We start from the raw sequence: 10,641 nt of genomic DNA, 5'->3' as shown, positions 1-10,641 counted from the left end.
CCTGCACACCAGAAGAGGGCACCAGATCTCATTATAGATGGCTATAAGCCACCATGGGTTGCTGGGAATTGAACTCAGGACCTCTGAAAGAGCAGACAGTTCTCTTAACCTCTGAGCCATCTCTCCAGACCCAGACTGTACTTTCTAAAACACTAAATATAATGAATTTAAATAACCCCAAGGTATATATTGGTTAATTGCTGTTTAAACAAGGAAAGGACAACAAAAGATGTTCACTGAATTGCAAGTATGACATCAGATAGTTTTGAAATGTAGGTGTCTTCATCAGCTAGATGCCAAATCAATTGGTCAGTGAGTTAAGAAAATGTGGTAAATATACTCAATAGGATATTTTTAGAATTTTTACAATTACACGTAAATTTTAGTAGAATTATTAGAAATTGTGGACATAATATTGAATGAAGTAAGACACTCAGAAAGAAAAATACTAAAAGTACCCACACATTTTACCTGAATGTACAACAGTAATAAGTCAATGTTAGGGAGCATGTGTATGAGTTAAGCAAAGAGAGGTTACATTTTGTTAGTACATACTGTTCTTTAAGGAATTATCATAGTGAAACACATTAATATGTAGAGTTAATGCATGCAAAGAAAAATTAGCTAATTGCATAAGCTAATTCTGTTATTTAATAGTCAGGATGTGGTAGGGAAACAAAGTTGACAGAATGAATATAGATTTCAAAATGAGATTTATTACCTTGGCTTACTAGATACTAGATTGTAAAGCCAGCAGTGGCTGTTTGATACTAGAACAGCTAAGAACTTGTAATAGTTAAGTTCAGTAGGCTGGTTGCCTTATTTGTCCAACATTGGCATCAAAAGCCTGAAAGAGTCCAGATGAAAACCTGGTCCTCTGTCAATTTTGGCTTCTGACAGTGATAAGAATAGCAGAACAACCGTTGAAAGTGAAGGCAAGAAAGCAAGCAGCACTGGTTTTTCTCTCAGATCTCCTCATGCTGTCTTGTCCTCAGTCAAATGATTCTAAGACAAACCTCATGAGGCCATTGGTTCATGCTTAGGGATAGAAGGTATTGTAGCAGCAGTAAGACTTGTAGGCAACTGACAACTTCTAAATGTAACTTACTTTTGCTTTAGGAACTACTGAGGCCTGATTGCTTATGTACCATTTCCTTTTAATGGTAGATCCCTGTTGTAAGTTCAAAAATTTATGATTTGATGGGTCAGATAACACCAGATCAACATAAGCAACTCAAGTGGCAATAGTAAGTTCCTGTCTTCTTACCAAGGATTGGATTTCCACTGAAGCTCAATAGCAGACAAAGAGCTGTTTCTCAAGGGGAGCATAGTTGTCTGCAGATGTCATCAGGGCCTTGCTGTATAATTTCAGGGACCTCTGCTGTGATTTACCTATAGAGGTCTACTAAGACCTCCAAAATAGTATCTGCCCTTCACACATTAAATACCATCAGGTCTAATGAATCACCAAAATATCAGAGTAGCATGGCCCAAATATCAGAGTAGCATGCATAACTACGTGAACTTTTTGGAGAGAGTTTTCCTGTTCCAGGTTCCAATCAAAAGTAGTAGCATTCTGAATCACTTGTTATATGGATCAAAATAATACACCTAAAGGACATGCTGCCTCCAAAACCCACAAAGGCCCATTATAAGCATTATATATTTTTACTGATGATAGTAATGTCCAGGTATAATAACTAATCTTTTACCTTATCATACCTCATAGAAGAGATAAGCAATCAAGGTTTATGCAAACTATGTTATGATGCAGGTCTGGAGAATTATTTATCTTGATTAGAATAGTAAAACTAGAACTCTGGTTTTGACAACTGCAAGAAAATTGTTTCTGGTGGTCCTTATGGACAGATATAAAAAAAAAAAAACCACACAAACCTTTATATTACCAATAGCTGCATATGCAGTACGAGGAGATGTGTTACTTTGTAGTTTCCTTGTTAAAAAAAGAATCTTTTTTTGCAGAATAGTAAAAGATTAGTAGTAAATTTTTTTCAATATTGTAGCAAAGTTCATACTCATTTACTTCAGCTTTTTTTCTGCTTATAGACATTGAACAAGAACTGGGTAAGCTTCCTTTCCGTCTTACTCCTGAGAACAATGTGATTAATTATCCAGTGTCAACCCATGTCAGATCAGTGTAAACATTTCTTTGCCTATTCCGTGCATAGCAAGACTGCTATGTGTGCTCACCTTGCCTTTGGTGATTGAGTGCTGCTATTGATGCTTGATACTCAAGGACTCAATGAGACCCATGGAATTTAAGTTATTTAATTACGAGCTCCCTGTAGTTTATCAATTCAAGAGAGTGGATGCTTCAGCAATCCAAATCTGACCTTGAAGACCAGGATGATTCTTGGAGAGCCAATGTTCTTCAGTTCACTTTGAAAGCCTGAAGAACTTGCTTCTGCTCCTTCTGATGAGAGCAAAGACAGAAGCAAAGACAACAACGAGGCAGCTGCCCTTGCTAGCTAACAGCACAGGCTGGCCAGGAAGAATCGCTGCTGTCCCCTTGGGTTTCTTTATATTGGACATGCTTTTGGAAGGATGTTATGGACTCTTGGGAGTATCTCCTTCTCATGTTGAGTCTTCCTGGAAGATAACCTCATAGAGCTGCCTAGAAGTGTGTCTGTCTGTTTATTCCACATCCAGCCCAGCCATCCGTCAAAGTTAACCACACTTCCCAAAAGGCATTGTTTAGCTAAAGTTGGTCATGTATCTGTGTATCCCATTGATAACCGTACTCATACTTAGTTTGAGTAAAAGTAACATATTTAAAAAGAGAAGTTGAGAATCACAGTGATTTAGTAAGTAGCCTGAAACAAAAAATAACTGCAAGGGCTGATTTTAGAAAACAAGTCTTCATGTAGTTCAGCTACCTGTAACTACAGCTCTAGACTTTCTCTGTCTCTCTCTCTCTTTGTCTGTCTGTCTCTCTCCTTTCTTACACAAAAAAATAAATCTTTAAAAAAATGCAGCAGCATACTTTCAGATAATGATCTGATTTTAGGGGGAAAGTTAAACACAGGAAAAATATACATTAGTCACATTTCTTCATTCTGCTTAGACCTCTGAAAACTACTGTGGGGCTCATTAGAAGAATTAAAGGAAAAACAATAAAAGTAATAACAGCCTTTTTTTTCTGATAAAGGCTTACATTTAGAGAATAGATTTCTTTTACAAAATTCAGTGAAGAATGACTGAAGACCAGGATTAATTCCTAACACAGGAGTGTCCTCTCCTTATAGAATCAGGATTAAAATGGACACCCTTATTTTTTATACATGATTCTATAAAGGTCTCTTTGGTTTTGAGGTTTTTCTATTCCATTACATTTTATCATGTGTTACTTATTTAAGTCAAAATAATTTAGTCATTTAAATAGCCTGTACTTTCCTTTTTATATCTAAGAAATGTATTATGGTATACTTTTCAGTTTAGTCATTTTATGGGACTCCAGAATCTGTGAATGAGTGGATCTCTGGCTCTTTTATATTTTCTTGGGCCTCTTTTTTTTTTTTTTTTTTTTTTTTTTTTTGTTGGCTTGGGTTGTCCAACTCTAATACAACAGTTTTGTTTTTTTCTTAGTGTATTTTATTTTGTTAAAAATAAAGCTTACCATCTTTAAAAAAAAATTAAAATCATGCAAACATAAAAAAGTTTCACAGTTCACTTGTTTGAAGGAAGACAGAGTGGGGAGTCTTTATTCTATGTGTTTTTATACTTTTTGATGTTTTAACCAAACAAATATGACTCTATTACAAAAACTAATTAAAAATTTAATTCTCGCTATGCCATGTGTTATTGAAAATAAATAGCATTCATGAGCTGAGAAAAAATAGAAAAGAAATTAATTCAAGTTTTAAAAACAATGATGTTCTAAGTAACTATCATTGGCCATACACTGACAAGAGAGAAATTTCCAGAGGAACTGACTACTTTTCAACAATCCTCTTGATACATTTGATGAATCAGCTATTAATTGCTTAGAGAAATTTAATATTGTAGAGAAAATATAACTAGAAATGATTGTAAATTCTAGTCATTCCATTCCTTCTAATAGTGGACTTTAGCTCATTTGGGTGAGGACAGTTATTAAATACTGAATTTCTATCTATGTACAATAGAGTAATGCCAGGGATTATTGTGGATGAGAACCGCATTAAAAAGATTAATGCTATTTTAAGGATTTCAAACTAACAAATTTTAAGTCTTCTATTTTATAAACTTTATAATTTTAGCCATTTACACTTTAATTTATATGCTCAATGCTCCTATAGATTACTGAATATATTACATATGTTATATTAACATTATTTATCAAAGTATCTTTCCACAGATAGTAAAAAGAATTTTGTTTTTACAAAATGATGGATTTTACAAAAGATGGATCAGCTGGTGAAAGTACCTTCAGACAAACCTGACCACCTGAGTTCATTCCCTGACTCCTCATGGTGGAATTAAAGAACAATGGCTCCTTCAAGTTGTCAACTTACCTCCATAAGCATGCTCTGGCACATGTGTTCCAAAGCACATGGGAGATTATATAGAAACAAATACACAAGTGTAAAAATTTTAATAGCAAATCCACATATTTTCCATATATCCATCAAGCAAGTTCTTCTTTAACCTGTCTTCTACACTGTGAGATTATTCTACCAGTTTTAAATGTGGATGACTATCAAATGAGTTTCAAATTAATTCCAAATTATCTACCAAATATTACTTATTATGTAATTCAACTAATAAAATGATTCAATGAAGCCACTGCAAACTTAAAGAACACATTTAGACATTGTTCTCCTATCCTACACTCCTGCATTGTGACGAGAAGCAGTTTTCTTGGGAGTACTAGTCTTCTCAATGAGGCTTTGGAGAATAGATCAATCAGAGGATGTGGTTCATGTTTTTCAGATCTCTTTGATCAGGATAATAATAAAATATATACTTATTTTTGGAGAAAAAGAGTTCTTATTTTCTCGTTTGTTAGATCAGAGAGTATTCTATGAAATTTGTAGTCTTGATGCCTAGTTATAGATTTTAATTTTCAGCAATAATTTAGTTACAATGGATTTTCATTTTCAGTAATTACTCTGCATGTAGACAGTAAAGATTTTACTCTCATCTTTTTGTAGTTTCTTCATTAAAACAAAAGATCTGTCAGTATTTTCTTCTGAAATCAACTGATTCTTTCTCTCTTTTTATTCACTCTTGGGTTCTCCTTTGATTCCAGTCAACTCATTCTAAAGTTAGCTCTTCTCACCTTGAATAACTTCTTGCCAAAATCCATTCTGGCACTTGGCCAGTGTTTTTAGTACATGTTAGCTCCCTCAGACTACTGCTTTGTTTGTCTGTCTTTACACACATCTTCTTCCCTTATACCTTCATCCCTGTGTAAGAAATTACAGCTTGATCTTTCTGAGGAGAGAGTCAGATCACCTACTTAGCAGAAAGAAAATACAGGGCTTTTTCCCTCCCTGCAACCAATACAATCAAGGTATGATTTGCCAGCTCTGCTGATCACTTAAATGTGGTGCAAACAAATGGAGCAGAAAGGAGCTTGCTGGCTCCATTACACTGTATTTGGTGCACACTCAGTGTATTCAGGAAAAGATTTTAAATTTTAATCAAGTAGGCTTTTTATTATTTGCAAAAGCTTCAATTTGTCATGCTTAAAGATTATTTAATCCACCCATAAACCACACAATTGAGTTTTCAGCAACAGCAACCACAAAACATTTTCAGATTGTTTTGAAAATGAGGTTCAAGATGATGGCCTGTGGTCCATCACTGCCAGACCCTGGGACTTTATTAGATTTGTTCAACATTTTCATATATTCTACTATACCAAAGTACAGCATACTGACATAAAATCCCAACAGGTATAAAACCTAGTTCATTGCCTGTTGTTTCATGACCTCTAAACTGATTACTATATCCTTTTTCATTTTATTCTGATAGCAAAGAACACAGTTCCATTAGTTGCTGACCCACACATTTGAAAATGATTTGTTCATACTCAGTATTTTTTTTGAAGGAGCCAAATGAGATAGAAAAGGCACCATCCTCGCTATTAAGGAACCTGGGAGTCATCTTCTTATGTCTTACCTATTTTTGATATATTTGGATTATTTTTGTTATTTTTACTATTAATAATGACCAGTAATCATTCTTTTGTTGTTGTTTTTTTTCTTTTTCTAAATTTATTAACTTTTATTTTATGTACATTGGTGTTTTGCCTGTATGTGTATCTATGTGAGTGACAGACAATGGGTACTTGGATTTGAACCTGGGTCCTCTGGAAAAGTAGTCAGTGCCCTTAGCGCTGAGCTAATCTAGCCCTCATGATTTTTATATTTTAAAGAGTTTGTTTGAAAAAAAAAATTGCAACTAATAAATCAGGAAGCTTCAACTCAAATATTGCCTGTTACACTACTGAGGGAATAAAGGAGTAAAACTTGTACAGTATGAGCACAGAGGAAAGCAAAGAATACATGCCATTGATCATAGCTACGTAACCACCTTATTTGCTCATCCTCACGAGAAGCCCTACTTCTCAGAGCTGTTTGCAGTCTTCTCACAGCTTTGCCTTGAGCTTCAGTTTTCCTAAATGTAGACACTTGGAAATATGGAACAAATCAAGCTTTACTTTACATTTGCAAATCAACCAAAGTTAAGTTCCCTCTACATCTTATCTCTCTGCTTCAGGATTTCTTAGGTCTGGTATCCATTTTAATTTACTTTAAAAGGTGTAGTTAACCTTAACTTTACTATTATTATTATTTATTGAAAATAGATTCTTCAGGGGGCTAGATTAATGTCTCAGTGGTTAAGAGCACTCTTCGCTCTTCCAAAGGACCAAGGTTCAATTCCCAGCAACCACATGAGTTGTTTGTAACTCCAGTTCAGTGGATCTGACACTCTCACACCAGTGCACAAAAAAATAAAATAAAATTAATTATTTATTTTTTAAAAAGGAAAGAAAATTCCAACCAAAGACTATGCATGGAGATAACCTAAGACCCCTGCACAGATGTGGCCCATGGCAGTTCAGTATCCAAGTGGGTTCCATTGTGATAGGAACAGGGACTGTCTCTGACATGAACTGATTGGCCTGCTCTTTAATTACCTCCCCCTGAGGGGGAAGCAGCATTACCAGGCCACAGAAGAAGACAATGCAGCCACTCCTGATGAGACCTAATTGACTAGGATTAGAAGGAAGGAAAAGAATACCTCCCCTATCAGTGGACTTGGGGAGGGGCATGCATGCAGAGGGTGGAGGAAGGGAGGGATTGGGACAGGAGGAGGGAGGGAACCATGGAGGGGATACAAAGTGAGTAAAGTATAATTAATAAAGAAAAATAAAATAAAAAAAAATAAAAAAAAGAAAAGAAAATAGGTTCTTCTCTCATACAATACATCCCAACCATACCCTCTCCCCCTCCCCTCTTCCTACTTCCCCAGCAACTCCCCTATCTTCAGGATCTATGCTCCCTCCACTTCTTCAGAAACAAAAAGCAGGCCTCCAAGAAATGACATACAAATAGGACAAAAGAAGAAACAATAGGACAAGGTGGAAAGCCCTCATATTAAGGCTGGGCAAGGCAAACTGACTGGAGGAAAAGAGTCTTAAGAGGAAGCAAAAAAGCCAGAGATATACCTGCTCCTGAGAGGATGACAAAACTCTATTTTGCTTCCATTTTCTGACCAGGCCTGACTTTAAAAGAAAAGATATCAGTCCCAGGAACTAGGCCATAGGTCACCAACTCCAGGAATAAGACAATAAAATCCCCTATCCAAGGAACAGCCTGGAAATAACCACAAGAATGGGAAAACATGTTGTCTCAGGATGGGGCATCTGTGCTGGGCAGCCTCATCTCATCCTGTAGTTAAACATTCATGACACAAGAATGCAGCCCACTGGACACCTAGATACAAGATACTTAGGAATTGACACTTGTATCTTCCTCACCACCCACCAATGAGGTTTTAGATTATTGAACCCTTGCTGGAATCCCCCTAGTTTCCTATAAAAAAGTCTGTGTACCTTTGTCTAGGATCGCCATTTTGTAAAATGATTTGACCCCTGCAAGCAGGTTTTTTGTTTTTTTTTTCCCCGAAAGAAAACACTCTTGCCAATTGTATAAGTGAGTGGTGGTCTCTGTGTGGTGATTTTGGACTTAACATTCCCACTGCTGGGAGTTTCATAAAAGTTCAAGCTAATGGTAATGACGTATTTGCAGAGGACCTAGTGCAGACCCATGTATGCACTCTGCTTGTTATTCCAGCCTCTTTGCACCCATGTGAGACTGCTTAGTTGATTTGGGGCCATGTTCTCCAGGTGTCTACCATCCCCTCTGACTCCTTCAGTCTTTCCTTCCCTTCTTTGCTGGGTTCCTCAGTATTGAGAAGAGGGAACTGATGGAGTCCTCCAATTTAGACTCTATGTTATAATGTCTGTCTATGGCTCTCTCCACCAGCTCCTGTCTGCTGCCAAAGGAAGTCTCTTGAAGGACAACTGAAAAAGCCTCTGATTTATGATTATATTATTAAGAATCATCTCATTGCTTTTATTTGTTTGTTTGCTCTGTGTATGTATGTATGTATGTATATATGTATGTATGTATGTATCTATCTATCTATCTATCTGTCTATCTATCTATCTGTCTCTCTATCTGTCCATCTATCTATTTGCCAGTCATGTATGGTTTAACCTTAGATCTCTGGGCTGTCAGCCTTTGGTTCCAGGTTACCCAAGCAGAAGCATGGGCTCCTTCTCATGGCACAGGCCTCAAATTAGATCAGTCATTTAGATCATCAGTCATTAGATCATCAGTTAGCCACTCTCACAGTTCTGCACTACCATCATCCAGTGCAACTTTCAGAAAGTACAGGTTTGTAGGTGGTGGTGGTTATGGGGTTGTGGCTTGGTTGTTGTCAATATTTTTCTTTCTGTAGCTTGCTACGTACTTTCTTCTGTCAGAGACTTGAGTGTAGAGGTAGAGGTTCCACGCCCATACCAGCTCAACGTCTTTAGGCTTAATGAGGTGTGTGGATGTTGTACTCAGCAATGGGGCCACACTGCTTGTTTTCAGAACTTGACCTTTGGTCCTAGCATCAGCCTGGGATTATTTGGGGATTTTCATGGGAATCCCTTGGCCAATAATATAATTGAGTGCAACCTAGTACCTCCACTGGAGTCTTGTCTGATTATAAGAGATGGTCAGTTGAGACTCTGCATTCTTCATTCTGTTCATAACAGCTTATCATTTCCTTAACATCTAATACCCACTTTTAAGTGACTACATACTATTTTTGTCTATCTGGGTCTACATTGCCTCACTCAGGATGACTTTTTTTTCTAGTTCCACTCGTTTTCCTGAAAATTTCATAATTTTTTTAAAAATTAGTAAAACTCCACTGTGTACATGTACCACATTTTCCTTATCTTCACTAAAAGTGTTTATCAGCTGTAAGAGTTCCCTGGTGTAATTTTGGGGGTGACTTAGTATACTATCATGTCACCTGAAATAACTATACTTTTTGTTTTTCCTTTCCAGTTCTACCTAAATGTAACTACTATATTGAATATCCAATAAATAGATATTCAACAAACAGAGTATACAAACTTGTGTTGCTACTGCTTTTGATAAAATTCTTTGAGTTTCTCTCCATTTAATTTGATGTTGACTATAGAGTTGCTGTAAATTTCCTTAATTATGTTTGGGTATGTCCATTGTATCCCCAATCTCTTCAGTACTTTTTTCATGAAGGGGTTTTTGATTTTGTCAAAAAAGGCTTTTTTTTGGCATCTAATTAGATGATCTTTTTGCTTTTTTTCCAATTTATTTATATGATATTTTGCATCTATGTTTATAAAGAAAATTGATCAGAAATTTTCTTTCTTTGTTGAGTCTTTATGTGGTTTGGGTACCAGGGTAACTGTGGCTTCATAAATTGAACTGGGCAATGTACTTTCAGTTTCTATTTTGTGGAATAATTTGATGAGTATTGACATCAAGTTTTCTTTGAAAGTCTGGAAGAGTTCTTCAGTAAAACTGGTGGACCCTAAGATTTCTTTGGTTGAGAGACATTTAATGGCTGCTTCTATTCATTAGGGGTTGTAGGTCCATTTAAGTTGTTTATGTGATCTTCTTGGGCGTGCTTACTTCATTTTGCTCTAGAGCTTTCAGGTGTGATGTTAAGTTGCTTGTATTAATACTCCTCAGTTTTTAAATGTAGGCTCTTAGTACTTTGGACTTTCTTTTATAACCACTTTCATTGTGTTTGGTATGTTATGTATTCATTTTCATTGAATTCTAGAAAGCCTTTAATTTCTTGTATCTATTGGGACTTGTTTTGTGAGAATTTTGGTGGGAATTGTGATGGATCTGTAGATTGATTTTGGGAAGGTTTCCATTTTCATTATGTTAATCTAAAGATGCATGCGCATGGGAGAGCCTTCCACCTTCTGATATCTTCTCCAATTCCTTTTTTGAAGACTTGAAGTTTTTGTCATACAGGTCTTTCACTTGCTTGGGTAGGGTTATCCCAACATTTTTTTGTATTATTTGAAGCTATTGTAAGGGCATGATTTCTTTGATTTCTTCCTCAGGTCATTTG

Source organism: Meriones unguiculatus, chromosome 15 (assembly GCF_030254825.1).
Source record: "Meriones unguiculatus strain TT.TT164.6M chromosome 15, Bangor_MerUng_6.1, whole genome shotgun sequence".
Lineage (NCBI taxonomy): Eukaryota > Metazoa > Chordata > Mammalia > Rodentia > Muridae > Meriones > Meriones unguiculatus.
This window is presented reverse-complemented; position numbering follows the sequence as displayed.